The sequence below is a fragment of the Marmota flaviventris genome, chromosome 6, assembly GCF_047511675.1.
Source record: "Marmota flaviventris isolate mMarFla1 chromosome 6, mMarFla1.hap1, whole genome shotgun sequence".
NCBI lineage: Eukaryota > Metazoa > Chordata > Mammalia > Rodentia > Sciuridae > Marmota > Marmota flaviventris.
Genome location: NC_092503.1, coordinates 112228519 through 112244580, shown reverse-complemented (window position 1 = coordinate 112244580; position 16062 = coordinate 112228519). Strand labels below are relative to the sequence as shown.

The window sequence follows — 16062 nt, the reverse complement described above, 5'->3', positions numbered from 1 at the left end:
CAAAAGTGCTTAGCAGAGTGCCTAGCACACAGTAGGTGCTCAGTATCTGTGATCTTTCATTCAGCAGCACATTGTAGGGTGGGAGGTCATGCCTGAGCATCTGGGTGCTATGCTACGTGGGTTGGAAGCCACCCACAGTTTCCTGGAAACAGGCCCCTGCCAATCGGTCCTGAAGCACTGCCCCACCACAGCAGCACAGACCTCCAAGCTGGGTTCTGTAGGAGATTCAATGCAGGCTGCGGCTCTGGAGGTTGGGAGTTCCCAGACCTAGGCCAGACCAAGGCCAGACCTGGCTGTCACTCTCTGAAGTCCTTTCTAGGCTACCTCTGCTCAGAACCAGGGACAGCCCCAGCCTGTTGCAGGTCACAGGCTTCTCCCTATAGCTCCTCCCACTGCCCTAGGTCACAGGATGGGGAGGCAGGGGGGCTCTCCAGTCAGGCAGCTGATGTCCTCATGACCTTCTCCAGCCCTCCCAGCCTTAGAGACAATAATAATAACCCCCGAAGATCTCTCCACACTTCCTGCAGCCAGTTCACCCACATTAGGTCACAGTTGGGCATTGCCACCAGAGGGTGGTTGACCACTTTACAAGGGGAGAAACTGAGGCCCTGACTGAGGCAAGCACTTACCAGGTCAGAGAATTATACAGTAGAAAGGCTCCTGGCTCCTGGAGCAGGGCTCAGGGCTTAGAGCCAGCTCTCGGGCCAAACCCACCAGAGCCACCAGGGTTCTGGAGGGTAGGGGAAAGTTCAAGAGGCTCCCAGGACCATGGCAAGAGAAGGAAACAGCTGAGCCCTGGGCCCTGGACCCTGGGTTCCTACTCATGTTCACTGCAAGCTGAGGGGAGCATCTATAAACCTGAACCTCCCTTCCCATACTCTACCCAGTCAGGGGAAATGGACACAGCCCTCACCAAGTGCCCTCAACCAACCCTCTGCTCAACTCACATGGACATCTCCCTCCAGGCCTGGCCCTGCAGCCCTCCACTCACTGGTCCAGACCCCAAGCCAACCATTCATGCCAAGCACCGTCTCCACCCAACACGTCAGCACCCCCAGGAAGCCCTCCGTGACCACCCCTGCACTCCGCCTGGGCTTACCCACAGGTTTGGCAGCCACTTTGCTAAGAGCTGAACCCTGACTCCCCAGCCAAACTGTTAGGTTTACCCAAGGCAGGCAGCCTGGCCCAGCCTCTGGGGCTGGGTCTCGTACTCAGTAGCTACCCCATGAATCCTGCACAGGAGGGAGAGTCTCCAAGGCAGAGACAGAAAAAGTTTGTGACAGTGACTCACTGAAAGATACACTTCATATTTCATTTCACCTTGGATATGTGCATGTGCATGCATGCCTACACACACACAAACAACAGACACAAAACACACATACCACGAAACAATGTGCTTCACAAAATAACACTTAACCAATACTGTAATTTTCTGTTCTTTTTTTTTTGTACAGGGGATTTAATCCCAGGGTGCTTTACCACTGAGCTACATCCCCAGCCCTTTTAATTTGTATTTTGAGACAGGGTCTCATTAAGTTGCTTAAGGTCCTGCTAAATTGCTGAGGCTGGCTTCAAATTTGTGATCCTCCTGTTTCAGCCTCCTGAGTTGCTGAGATTTCAGGCATGTACCACCATACTCATCTCTATTGTTTTTCATTAAAAAAAATGTTCGTGGAGATCTACTACACAGATGTCATGACCAGATTAGGGTCCAGTTAATGGTCTTGATCCACAGCTCAGAAAAACATCCTTCTAAGGATATGTGTGTAGCTGACCCCATGCCTGGTGCACGGCCCCCTATGCAACAGGAGCTTAAGAATGGCATCCACTGTCAGATACTTGGAGCCAAGTCTGTGCTAGGTATTTTACCATCTATCTCAATCATCCTCACCGCACTCTAGCAGGTAGGGACTGAGGAAACTGAGGCTCAAGGTCACGTGGTAAGTGGCTTGGACAGAGCCAGGTCTTCATGACCACGGCAGCACGTGCTCTCCGGGTGAGTCGTCTTCAGCCCCGCCCTCAGGTATACACACTGGCAGAAGCTCAAGCTCCTAGGAAGTCCTCTCCAGCTCCAACTACTGAAAAGCCACTGCTTGTATTAACCTACTCTTGGTTGGGGACAGGAGAAAGACACAAGAGGGCTGTTGGCCAGGTCCCAGGGCTTCACAGCCACTCTTCCTTCCCCTCATGGCAGCCCTGCTCCCCATCCTACCACCTCCAGCTAAACCCATTGAGGGGCAAGATGGGGGATTCCCCAGGAGGGCCTAGTGGACCATCTACCATCCTTCCTCACTGACATTACTATCCTGGGGCAAGTCCCTGGACCCCTCTGTGCCTCCATGTATAAAAATGAGGGTAATTGAATCCACCTCAAGTGCAACTGTGAGGGAGGGTGAGCCAATACAGGTGAAGCTCTTGGCACAGCACAGAGCCTACTAAATGTGAGCACTTACTGTGATTCCCAGCTCCAACTCAGAGCCCCACACCGAAGGCAGTTTCCAGGCTGGGGATGTTTCTCGCAGCACAGCACCTGCCGACCTATGTTCTAGCACTTGCCTACCTGAGTTCAACCCCCAGCACTACAAAAAAAAAAAAAAAAAGTAATTGACACGAGCCTGGGTCAGTTTTCGCACACCAATATACTCTGCACAGGTAAAATGTCAACCTGGGCAGAGCGATTACTTAGTGGAGACCAGGCTCTGTTCTACGCACTTCCTGTAAACTAAGTCTTCTAATCCTCAGAATGAACCCACTAGGTAGGAATGATGACTGTCAACTCCAAACGGGGACACTCCCAGTGCCAGATGAAAGTGGGATCTGCTGTGGCCTGGCTGGTGCCATGCTAAGTGACATTTTCACTTGAACTTTGAAACGAGCTGGGGAGATAAGGAAACTGAGGCAGGCTCTGGCCTATTCCTGGTTTCCTGAGCTTTGCGCCACACTGGGCTCCTCTTTGAGGCTGGGCACTTGGACCTCTGGCTCTTCCATCCGCCCCTACCTACTCTCAGCCCTACCCCTGCTCAGGGCCATCCCTATGGCCTTGAAAGACTTACTGATGCCAGTGCAGCTGCTGGCCTTGTCCCCATTCACCCACCCACCACACACTTGCACATACATGGGAGAGGACAGGGTCCTGCAAGGAGGCCCCTGGAAGGAGGTTCAGCTTGCGGGGGGGGGCAGAGCCAAGGGCCACATACCCACCCCAGCCCCGGCCCCAGCCCCAGTTTCCTCATTTTCCCCAGCACTGTTTCTTACCCAGCCCCCTACACCTCAGCCCGAGAGGAAGTTGCACAATCCCCTGGGAGCTGCAATGTGGTGAAGGATTACTCACAGCACAGAGGGAACCGCGCGCCCCAAGGCCTCTCACTCACACCCACAAGCTTACCCGAGGCAGAACAGCTCCAATCTCACCAGCCCAGTGCTCCAGGCCTCAGAGCGAGCCCACCTCCCAGATGGAGGCTCTCACAGCTGCGCCACCTCAGCCTGGGCCCAAAGGTCCCCAGACACGGAGAGGGAGAGACACAGAGGGGCCATGATTTCACTGGGATCAGAGTCTTACCAGGCCTAGGACAGTCCAACCCCAACCCATGCCTCCTGCCAGTCCCACCCGGAGGACACTACAGTTCACCACCTCTCTGGCTGACCATACTCCCGCCACCTTGGCCTCTGGGCACCCAGTTCACAGACTTTCTCTAGCCCCCTTTGAAATGGGAGACCAAATATCACTCTGTGAGGCTTTGGGAAGATCCAAGCCACCATGAGTTTTTCGCTTGTTGGAAACTCTTGCTACAGATGTGATTTATGTGCTTCCTTAACCCACAAAACATTTCTCTAACACCCTGTCAAAGAGATGTGACAAAGACTGCATTTACTGCTATTTCTGGTGGCGAAGGCATTCCCACCTTTAGTAGGTACTACTCCTTGTTGAGAAGGCCGGCAGCCATTAAAGTATTATCAATCATCTACATCTCCAGGTGGATGAACTTACTAGGCCCTTCCGGGAGAGCATGCTTCGGGAATGAAGAGGGTATAGGGGAAGAGCAGGCCATGGCGCCTGGAGAAGGCAAACGTTCCAACCAGGTGAGGCAAGCCCCCAGACAGAGAGCTCAGAGAGGCCTGGAGAGGATCAGCCCCGGCTCTGGTCCAATCTAGGGCCTCGCTGGGATAGCAAACTCTGGAAAGACACAAAAGGCGGGCAGGAGCCTGGCCCGGGTGTACAGAGCCCCCAGCGCTGACCTCTGACTCCCACCCCCTCACGGCCCTGAACCTGCAATGGGGCCTCAGATAAGGAACATGATAAGCACCTCTTATCACCCCACAACCTTGGACTCCTGTCCAGCTCAGGACAGAGTCAGAAGTGGTTCTGCCTGGGCCCCAGGGCTCCCAGAGAGCCCTTGGTTTCTGCAGTCCTCATCAAAAGGCAGGGGCCCTCAGGGTGGTTCCCTACAGCCCCTGGAGCAGGAAGATCCAGGGCCAAGGCTCGCAGCTCATCACCTGAGGCCTCTGGCTCAGCAGACAAGGAAACAGTCACTGAGTTGGGAAGCCTCCTCCCCTGGACAGGGCCCCCACAAGAATGCTTCCCAATTGCCAGCGCACCCACCACCGCCCCATCCTGATGACAGCCCCATTAAGGGGACAGGCAGCCACCCTTGCTACTCCCATTTCTCAGATAAGGAGTCTGAGGCTCAAAGCACTGAAATGACTTCTCTGAGGCCATGCCTCAAGTTTATGGCAGATGTCAGCTTCCTGGCTCTTTTCGTAGCCGAGTTTCTAACTTCAACAGCACAACGCTTGTGCCAGATGATTCTTTGTTGTGGGGGATGCTCTGTGAATCTTAGACTGTTTGGCAGCATCCCTAGCCACCGTCATCAGACATTGCCAAATGTTCCCTGGGGGTACCGAATCACCCCTGTCGAGAACTATTACCTTAGAAGCAGTTAAGACAGACACCTGCCAATTCTAAGTGGAAGGTTACATGGCTGAGGGCTCTAGCCCTGGAGTCTCCCCGCCTCCCTTGCCAGATGTTCAGGCAGGAGGTCCTGAAGGGTGGTGGGTACTCAGTGAGCTCTGTACCTCTGGGAAGAAGATGCCCCCTGGGAGGCACTGACACTTGGGGGCTCCTTCTAAGACCAAAGGCTACCCTCCCATTCCCATGCAACACACCAGCCCCTTTTCTGGTAGTTAGTATTACAGAGGTCTTTCCATTATTTTGATCCTAGACTCTTGTCAGTAAAAAAAAAAAAAAAAAAAAATTGAGCACTGTCATATGCCTCTTTCTTTAGTGTCAATCCCTTGGTATCCCTGATACACTGATTCCTCCTGGATAGTAAAATATGCAGATGCTCAAGCCCCTTATATAAAGTGGCCCAGTATTTGCCTATGACCTATGCACACCATCCTGTATACTTTAAATCATCTCTAGATGACTTATAATACCTAATACAATGTTAATGTTATGTAAATCTTTGTTATACTATATTGTTTAGGGAAAGATGGCATCAGATGTCATCTCTGAACATCCAGGTTCAGAACAGATACAATTTTTTTTAGTTGTAGCTGGACACAATACCTTTATTTATTAATTTGTGTGGTGCTGAGAATCGAACCCAGTACCTCGCGCACTAGGCAAATGCTCAACCAATGAGCCACAACCCCAGCCCTTAAGCATTTTTTATCTGAGGTTGATCGAATCCACAGATGCTGAACCCATGCATAAAGAGGACCAACTCTATATAATGTTTAAATATATTAGGCACATGAGCAAACATAAACAAAAACAGATGACAATGGAAATGGAAATGAAACTATGGTGAGCTACTGCGACTCACTCACCGGGATGGCAGAAATTCAACAGTCCAACGACACCAAGTGTTGACAAGGATCCCGAGCAACAGGAACTCAGAGGAGTTGCCAGTGGGGAGCAGATTGGTCCAAACACTTAAAATATTTACTGAAGGTGAACTATGCATTGCATGCCTTGTGCCTGAACAATCCCACTCCCAGTTAGATACACTCTGAAGAAATCTATGTACAGATGCACTAGGAAGCACATACAAGGATTTTCTTACACTATTGTTCTTAGGAGCCAAGAAAGAAAAACCACCCAAATGTCAATGGATACCAGAATGGATACCATGTAGCAATGAAAAGGAACACTCTATGGTGACACACACGGATGATTCTCACAAATACACTATACTCTATGGTGACACACACGGATGATTCTCACAAATACACTACTGAGTGGGAAAAGCATGAACATCTGAACTGGCAAGAATATATCCAGGGTCACTCGTCTGTATTCCATTCAAAGTCACACAAAGCTAAACCCTATTGCTAAGAGCTGCAGACACAGCAGGGCAGATGATAAAGAGAACCAAGGAACAGGTTATCGTGAAGGTCAGGATAGTGGTTACTGCTGGTTACATGATAAAGAGAAGCAGAGATGATTATCATAAAAGTCAGAACAGTGGTCATCTTCCATCAGGGAAGGGGACCATGTTGATCTTGGAGTTCAAGCTGCATTTGCTTCTACATCTGGGGGGTGAGTTACCTAGGGATTCACTTTTACATACACATATATTTATGCTCTTTTTGGCAATTATGTTATAGTTCATATTAAAAAGGAGAAAAGGATGAGATATAAATAAACAGAAGTTCTAATTTCTTCCCACAACTGGTTTTTGAAAAATACTGTTATTAGGCCCCCAAACTGGTCAAGAACCTATAGGAGGGCTGGGGATGTGGCTCAAGCGGTAGCGCGCTCGCCCGGCCCGGGTTCGATCCTCAGCACCACATACAAACAAAGATGTTGTGTCTGCCGAAAACTAAAAAATAAATATTAAAATTCTCTCTCTCTCTCTCTCTCTCTCTCTCTCTCTGTCTCTGTCTCTGTCTCTCACTCTCTCTTTATAAAAAAAAAAAAAAGAACCTATAGGCAATCACAGGTCTATAGTGAATGGGGATTTGGGGGGTTGTCTGTGAGGCCATTAGTTAGCCCAGGTTATTGGCTGTGCTTCAGGCCCTAGGCACAGGCCACCATAGCCTCTTTCATCTCCCACCCAGCTCAGGATGTCCCAGCCACCACACTCCCCTTCCTGGCCAAAGGCAGTGAAGCTGCGTTAGTCTGGGCACCTGCAAGCCACCTCATCCTACCTCTGGGCTCCTGACAGAGACCTGGAGGCTCACTGTGGGAAAGGCACCTCAGTCACCCTCTGAACACACTAAAAGAAGGAAGCAGAAAAAAGAAATAAAAGAGGATGGAGAAAAGGGAGGACAGAGAGCAGGCAACATACATTAAGGACCGACGTTCCAGGTGCGTGGATATTCCAGGAACTTGATGGAGGGGCAGAGGGGAGGCTGGGGGTGGGGGAAAGGAAAGAGGAAGAACAGAGAAGGTGCTGCAGGTGCGGGGAGCAGGGTCCAGGCCCAAGTCTTAGGACTCAGCAATGGACAGGTCCACAAACCCCTTTGTCTCAGGGTTTCCGAGTGGCAGGCGGGTGGCTCAGGGGCCTCCCCTCCTATTCAGCAGCCTCCAGAACTCCTGGAAGAAAGGACTCTGACAGGGCCTGCAGAGGTGTCCCCAGGCGAGAGGACTGGGGAGCAGTAGAGCTGTTCTTTTTGGGGTCCAGACAGAGGAAGGGCACACTCAGTCAAGGTCCCTGTGCTGGCCAGAGCCCAGAGGAAGCAAGCTCTTTGGGGCAAAGGGCTAGTTACTACCACGATTATGTTCACCCGTTTTTGTTCCCATGGAACATCCTCCTAACTCTACCTTCTGTCATTCCACCTGTCTGTCCTTTGCAGTGATTGAGATTCCCTGGTGAGGCCGAGCCCAGTTGTTGCTCGACTCCGCAGGCTTGGCCAGCATAGTGCTGGGTATCCAGGAGGTGCTCAGGGCACACTTATTGATCCAAAGGTGCTGAAGGCCAGGAGGTTCTGGGGTGGGGCTGAGGGGTCCCTCCTCTCAACCACATAGGGACAGCACCAGCTGGCTGAGAGGGCTCCCAACTCTACCACTCCAATCAGGCCTGAGCAAAGCCAGTCAGCGCTGCCCTCAGAGCAGCTGAATGCACCTGGCCAGGGCAGGGAGGAGATGAGAGACAGCAGGGGGGTGGACAGTATAGTGTGTCACCTCCTGGCCACTCCACACCCCTCAGAGACTAGAGGGGGCTGAGCAGGTGTTGTCCCCAAACCAATTATAAACAAGGCAGAGGACAGGCTGTGACTTCCCTTGGCAAACAGGAGCCAACAAACCAGAGCCCCGCCCCACAGACCCACTTGGAGAACTGGGGGGAGGGGGTGCTGGCAACCTCTCTGTGGGGAGGAACAGACTGAACCCCAAGCCAAGAAGGCTGGGCCTGCATCCTGGCGGAAGAGGGCAGGGCAGAGGCAGAGCTCAGGACCTTGTGGGGCTGTGGACAAAGTCCTGGGTATTAGACGGGGAAGCACCTGCAAGGTGGAGATTGTGGGTCAAGCATTTTTTGTGTCCTCATTTCTGGGCACATGATGGTGCCTTGACTTCCATTCACTCACTCATTCCACAAAGATTTACCGAGTATCCACCATATTCAAGGCTCCCTTCCAGGCTCCAGGTGATACCGCATGGAGCAAAACAGACCAGAGCCCTGACCTCAGGGCACCCACAAAGGGGTGCGGGCTCAGACCCCAAGCTCTTCCTTCAACCTCCTCTCCCTACCCTCCTCACCTCCCACGGGGTTTCACCCCAACTCCCTCCAGTTTCCAAGGGCTACTCTACCCCCACAAGCCCCAGGGTGAGCCCCCAGGCTCTCCTGACCATTCGATGCCCTCCAGGCCCTGGAAGATGGTACACACAGCTACCTGCAACAGGGGTTCTCCATCTACCCTCCCCACCTCTGTGGGGCCAAGACAAGGAGAGAATGGGTTCTTTTTGTGTGTGTTTTATTATTTTTACTATTAATAAGAAATGCAATTCAAACAGTGATAAAATACTTGCCCACTGTGGGCCAGAGTGAAACCCAACAGGCCTTTCAGCAGAGGCCCTCCAGTGATCTGAAGGGTTGCTTTGGGACTTGCCCCTATTCCAACAATGCTCCTGCAGCCCCCAAGCACCCACGCAGCAGCTTCAGCTTCTGCCACGTGTTCTGATGACCCTCTGGATAGCACTATCTTTCTTCGTCCATCTTACTTGGCCTTCATAAGCAGCATATATTTCTTTTTTTTTTAATTTTTATGCATTTATTTATTTTTTACATGAGCTCTCTTATTATTATTGTTTTTTGCATTACAATTCTTAATACATCTTTATACCACAATTTATCATATCTCTGTATATAAGATATGTTGACACCAAATTCACATCTTCATACATGTATTTTGTATAATGATGAGGGTCTCCTCAAGCAGCATATATTTCTTAAGCACTGTCTTAAAAAATGGGACCAAGAACCATGTAAGTGAGTGGCGGTCAGTTTAATGGGATGTTGCAGTTTGGATATGGGTTGAGAGCTGTCTAAGGGTTCATATGTTGATATTTAATCCTCATTCGGAGGTATGAAGAGGGTAGAAACTGATTCTGACTATTGTGCTGAGACAGGGGTACTGGGGAGGTGATTAGGATAAGATCATTAGAGGGGGGGCCCCCAGGATTGAATCCTTATGGTTTTATAAGAGGGAGAGAGTCCAGAAGGGACACACTTGTGCTCTGTATCTCTTGCCATGTGATGTCCTATACCACCTCAAGCAGGACTCTACCAGCAAGAAGTCTATCATCAGATATGGCCTCTTGGCCTTTGACCAGAACTGTGAGCTAAATAAACACTTTTTCTTTATAAAGCTCCCCAGCCTCTGGTATCTTGTTAGAGTAACATGAAACACACTAATACATGAGCACTGGCTCCAAAAGGTGGGGGGACGGAGGGACACTAAATGGTCTCAAAAATGGTCCCTTCCCTTCAGAATGGACACAGGACTAAATGGTCACTATAGCTCCCTAACCAAGATGCCTGAGCAGTGGCAAGACAAGAGGCCCCAAAGGCAGTGGTTTTCTAAGTGTGCTCTGGGGACGAGGAGCTCTGGCATCACCTGAGAACTTGTCAGAAATTCCAATTCCAGACCTCCTGGACTAGCAGACCTGCTGAAAGGGACACCCTGGGGTGGGGACAGCAATCTGGGATTTAACATTCCTCCAGGGATTTTGATGCACTCATATGTGAAAATCACTGCTTAGAGAAATGGCATCAGAATCATTTGGGGCTTTTTAAAATAGTGATGCCTAGGCTCCTCCCCCTGAGGTTCAGATGCAGAAGTGTTTTCTAAGGGCTCCCAGGTGACCATAACATACGGCCAGGCTGCAGTAGGATGGAAAGGTGTGTCCTGATGGAGAGAAAGATTTGGTTAGTGGGAGGGGCAGGGGCAGGTGTGCAGAAGGCACCTGCATGAACAGGGCTGGGAGAAGGGAGTGCAGACCTGGGTTTCTAGACAGAGTCACCTGGAATTCCTGGAGAGCTCTCCACAACATCATATCTAACTCTGGGACCTCCACTGTCTGCGTAAGACTCAACAAGGTGGCCTGTCCCCAAGAGGCTTGGGATGACCAAACCTCATTTCCTCTCCTCATTATGCTCACACTTATGAGCCAGGACAGAAAGTTGCTGATGGCTCTGTCTGTTGCTTCTGCCCCTATCTGCTGCCCTTGGATCTCACCCGCTGTCCGTCACCCCACAGCAAAGCATTTCCTGTGGGCACCATAAGTCCCAGAGCCTCCCCTATCACTGGGATTTTATCTTTGCCCTCAGTGTCATCATAGCTAAAGAGATGGAGGAGGGGGAGGCACCAGGAGGACAGGGGAGAGTAACACCTAGGAGGGGGTAGTAAGCAGCCAGGCCAGATGCTCCCCAAGGAAGCCTGAGGGGCAGTGCAAGGGTGGCAGAGATGTTGCAGGCAATGCCAAGTCTCCTCCATCTGATTAAATGAAACTGGGCTGGGGTGGTGCACAGGGAGTGGTGGGAACTGTAGCCACTGGGCCTGCAAATTTCCACGGACAACATTACATATAAGAGCATTAGACACGCAGGGAGAGCTGATTGAACCCACAGGCCGTTATTCCCTCCCCGAAGCTCTCCATGCCTCTATTTCCTCACTTTAAAATTAAAAATGAAGAAATAAATTATTTATAAGAGTTAATCATAGCCAGGCATAGTGGCACACACCTGTAATCCCAGAGACTGCAGAGGCTGAGGCAGGAGGATAAGACAGTTCAAGGCCAGCCTCAGCAACTTAATGAGATTCTCAGCAACTGAGTAAGACCCTATCTCAAAATAAGAAATCAAATGACCTGGGGCTGTAGCTCAGTGGTAAAATGCCTCTGGGTTCAGCACCCCTCCCCCCCAAAAAAAGAATAACTAAATATTACTCTAAGTACTAAGTGTGCTTCATGCATCAATATATATCTTTCAGCACTATTAGGTAGGTGCTACTATAATCTTCATTTTTTAGGTGTAGAAACTGAGGCACAGTGGGGCTAAGCAGCTTGCCAAGGGTCACACAGAGGTAAGTAGCAAAGATGGGATTCCAAGCCCGGCCCCAGAGCCCACAGTGTGAATACTTCCATGTGACTAGGTTACACCTGGCCCAGGTGGCTATAGTTATGTCCCCAAAATACCTCCTGACTGCCTCACCAGGGCAATCTTTCACTAAATTTCAATCCCATAGACTCTAGCAGCCTCCCAAACAATCCTATATTCCTGCATTTCTGAACCCTGGTGCCTGACCTAGTGCCCTGGGCAAAATTCTGTAGTGTTCACATTGGCGGGAACCCCACAGATGATCTGGGTTCACAAGCATGGAAACTGAGGCTGAGCAGAGCAGAATCTGCCCCAGCCACAGAGACAGTCAGAGGGAGCCTACAGTCCCTGACTCCTAATCCAGTGCCCTTATGACTTTTGCTGCTGTCCTATTCTCCTCCAAAGGTCCCACAGCCTTTCCTCCACATCTGATTAAGCAAGAAAGTTCTGAGGGCGTCACTGTAGGTTAATGGGCATGAAGCCCACAGCACAAAGCTGGGCACTCAGAAGGGTCAATATGGGATGCTGCCCTCCCTTCTTGGGTCATCTGAGGTTTCCAAAGAGGCCCAGAGAGCTTGGTTTGAACCATCTTGTCGCCTGGCCTGGCAGGACAGATCTCATGAGGCTCCTTTGGTTACCTGTGTCAGTAGCTCAGAAGAGAAGTGGGGAGACAGGTGTGGTCCTAAGAAAATGTATCCTGGACGGGAAAAAGAATGTCCTCAAACCATCATGACAAAACCCTTGAAGAAAGCACTCCTGGGGGGGATGGGGTTGTGCCTCAGTGGTAGAGCGCTTGCCTTGCCCACGTGAGGCTCTGAGTTCAATCCTCAGCACCACGTAAAAATAAATAAAGGTACGGTGCCCATCTACAACTAAAAAATGAAAAGAAAGAAAGCACTCCTGGGAAACCCTGAAGTGATCTCCTTTAGGGATTTAGTGTCCCTTTGGAGTCAGTTAAACCTGGGTTAGAATCACAGTCCTGCTATGCCCAGGCTGTTACGACTTTTAGTAACTTGCCTAACTTCTCTGAATGGGTATAATAAAAACAATAATTCCTATCTCATCTAAAGAGTTAACACACAATAAATGTTGGCAACTATTGTTAGTAACTAAATTTTATTATATTGCTCTAGCACAGCATAAAGACATGAATAGCCTCTTAATATGTTATAAATGTGTTATTGTTACACTCTCATACACAGGCATCTACACAATTCATCTACACAGAGGGAACTGAATACCTAGAATCTCATAACCACACACATAAACATGCATCCATTATACAAACTCCACACGAACCTCCAGGGCAACAGCGTGTACTCACCATGCACCTCACTCACTGCTCTGCCCTTAATCCTGGGAGGTGGGGGCCTTTTTAGTCCCTTCTCTCAGATGAGGAGGTGCACAGTCTGTGCCTACAGGCTCTCTGCATTCTGAAATGTGGACACTTCTGGCAGCTCTGGGAACCTCAGCACTATCCTGAGCCCCCCTCCCCCCATCAGAAGAGGCCAACCCAATTTCCACTGTCATCTCCAGGGCAGCCCCAAGCTGGGCCCCAAGTGCTGACTTCCCTCCATCCCCAGGACAAAGGCCCAACCTGGCTTTAATGCCAGCTTCAGTTGGGGAAACCCCTGCTGCCTGCAGAAATGGAGTTGACTTTGAAAAGGAAGAGACAGAAGCCTGGGGGTGGCTGGGCCACTCCCTGTGGGGGCAGGTGCTAAGTAACTCTATAAACTCTAGCTAATGATGCAATTACAGCCATAAACAGAGCCCCAGGAGGGATCAGGGCCAGAAGTCATACCCTCAAAGGGCAGCTGGGCCAGAAGGATAGGAGTCCCTTCCCACCTATTTCCCAACTTCCCAAAAAGAGGATGCAGGGGAGCCTCACTGGCAGTGGGCATGGGCATCAGGTACCTCCACCATCCCAGGACCCTAAATGGGATCCTGCCTGCTCTGGCCCACCCCCTGCCAATCTCTGATTATAAAAAGCCTTGGCCCCCCTTAGATTCTGGGCTCACCTGAGATGTTCCCTGCCCCATCCACTATACCCCTTCCCCTATATCCCTTCTAAGGAACCCAGAACTAAGAGATCTGGGTCTCCATTTGACTCCACCTAATCTGAGTAAAGGGGAAAACAGCACTGCAGCTGTAACAGGTCTTGTAAACTGTAAGCAACAATTGACTCCTCTCCAGAAGAAGCAGAGCACAGAGTCACCCCAAATAGCCCTGCCCTTCATTACACCCTTTGGTTCACGGCTCTCCTGTCTCCTCAGCCAGGAGGCAAGCAGAAAGGAGCCTAATGAGTTGCTATTTTCCCTAGGACTGGGGAAATTGAGGCATGGTAAAAACATACTCCAAGACTACCAGGCAGGGCTCCCAAGGCAGCTGGCCCTTCCCCTTCCACTGCCAATAACTATTGCTGGCCGTCTCTCCCCAGACTGGGCAGGACCTGGGGGCTGTTTCCCAAGCGGGGTACTGAGCCTGTCTCAGAGGGAATAGGCCAAGGAGACAGGCCTATGCCTTGGATCCCAGTGCATCCTATACCTAGCCACCCTAGCGGAAACCAGAGACCAGCCTCCACCTCACCCCAACTGCCTAAGAGTGCCAGATTCGGGCCAGCAGAATCTGGCGAGGGCGGGTGCGGGGGCTTGAGGCCAAGTCCCTGACACCTTTTTTTCCTTCCTTGCAAGATCAAGCACTCCCTCACTCAGTGTTGGGAGTGGGTGCGGTGGTAATTAACCGACAATTCCACAAAGAGCGAGCGCTAAGCAAAAAAGAAAAGAAAAAGAAAAAGAAAAAAATCTGCGCTCAAATTTAGTCCCGAAACTGTTGGCGCTGAACGGTACCCAAGAACAGACTAGCGAGAGGACGACGGCTGGAACTGATAGGGGTTCGGGAAAGGACTAGGCGGTGCGCGGCAGGGGAGAATGGAAGGCGGGGGCCTGCGCAGAGCAGGCGCTGGCTCAGACGAGCCCCGCCCGGGCGCCCTCCCTTCCTCCCCAGAGCGCGGGGCCGGGGTGCGCCAGGCGGCTGCGGCGCGAACCTGCTCGCGCAGCCCGGAGCAGCTCGGGGCAGCCGTGCGTGAAGCCAGAACCCGCTCCGGGAGGGGGTGAGGGGCGGGTACCAAGGTGGCATCTATCCGCTCCCTTCGCGGAGGCAAGCGCACGCACTGGGTGGAAGAGCTGATCGGGGTACTGGAAGGGGGAGAAGGGAGAGTTGACCCGAGGGGCGGGGTAGCTTGGGGTGGGCGGCGCGGACTCAGGGGTACGGGGAAGGGGGCGTGCTTTCCGGGATTCTGGACCCAGAAGCGGCCGGGGTAGCGGGGGCGGGGGCGGGGGCGGGGGCCGGGGCGGGGGTGGGGGGCGGTGCTCAGGAAGGCGGGCGGGCAGCTGGGAGCTCTGAGGGAAGCAGAAAGTGCCGTGCGCGGTGGGTACCCTCTGGAGTTGGGGTTCCCTAAGGTAGTGGGAAAAAAATGCAAGGGGAGAAAAGGACTGCCCAGAGACATCAGGGGACTGGGTCTGGGAGGCTTCGAGACTAAGGGGGAGGAAGGGACGGAAAGGGAAGGAGAGATGGTACTTCCACCCGCCCCCCAGCAGCAGCCCAGCCCCCGGGGCGTGGCGCTACTCCGACCCTCCCACTCCCCCGGACCATCCAGGCTGGGCCCGGCCGAGCCGGACTCGGCCCCCGCACACCTCCCCTACCTCCGACCACCTCCCCCGCATCACCCGCCCCAGCCAGGCCAGGCAGGGGGGTGAGCGCAGGGCCCAGGCGTCCCTCTAACTTCTTGCAAGTTCACTCCCACGCCTCCCGCCCCTTCGACTCCCTACTCTCCGGCCAGGAAGGCCCATGCCCGCCCTGGCCCCTCCCGCCCGGTTACATAAGGTCGCGGAGAAGCCGCCCCCGGCCCGGGCCTGAAGGGAGGGGCTGAAGGGGCTCCTCGGCTCAGTGGGCAGCGTCGCTCCGGCCACACGCCGAACACCCGGGGCTGGGCGAACTGCCGGGTGGGGTGGCGAGACTACTCGGTCCCGCTCCACTCTCCAGCACGCACCCCCCCGCACCTGTCTCCTGGACCCGCGGGATGGGGGCTGAAGAACCGGGGGAGGAGATCCCGCGCACTCCACGCGCCCCCTGCCCCCTGGCCCCGCTCACCTCGCTCTGAAGGTCAATCTGTCCGCCGCCTGCGATTCCGGCAACTTGTCCCAAGTTGGGGTGTCCGGCCTGAGAGCTGCGCTCGCCGCCTGGTCCCGGACTTCTTGAGCAAAGCGCCACCAAGGAGGCCCGCCCCGCCCTCCCTTCCCGCCGCCGTCGGCGCCGCAGCCGCTCCCTGCGTCCCACCCGCGTCCGCCGCCTCCGCTGTCACCGAGCCCCGCGCCCGGCGCCCGGGCTCCGGCTGTCACTCCGCGCCCACTTCCCGCCGCGCCCGGCAGAGGGCAGCACCCGCCCTGCGGCCCGCCCCGCCCCACCCCCTGCGGTCCTGCGGCGTCGCCCGCTAGGAAGCGTAGTCCCCGCTGCAGCC

General features: G+C 52.9%; 1 protein-coding gene across 1 annotated transcript in view; it reads right to left on the bottom strand.

Moving 5' to 3' along the window:
- Window positions 1–15840, bottom strand: part of Tfeb (transcription factor EB) — a 45216-nt gene extending 29376 nt beyond the window's left edge. Inside the window, exon 1 of the mRNA XM_027943507.2 lies at window positions 15696–15840. The gene's annotated coding sequence lies outside the window, so the exon portion shown is untranslated. The remainder of the gene's footprint in view (window positions 1–15695) is intronic.
- Between the last annotated feature and the right edge of the window lie 222 nt (window positions 15841–16062).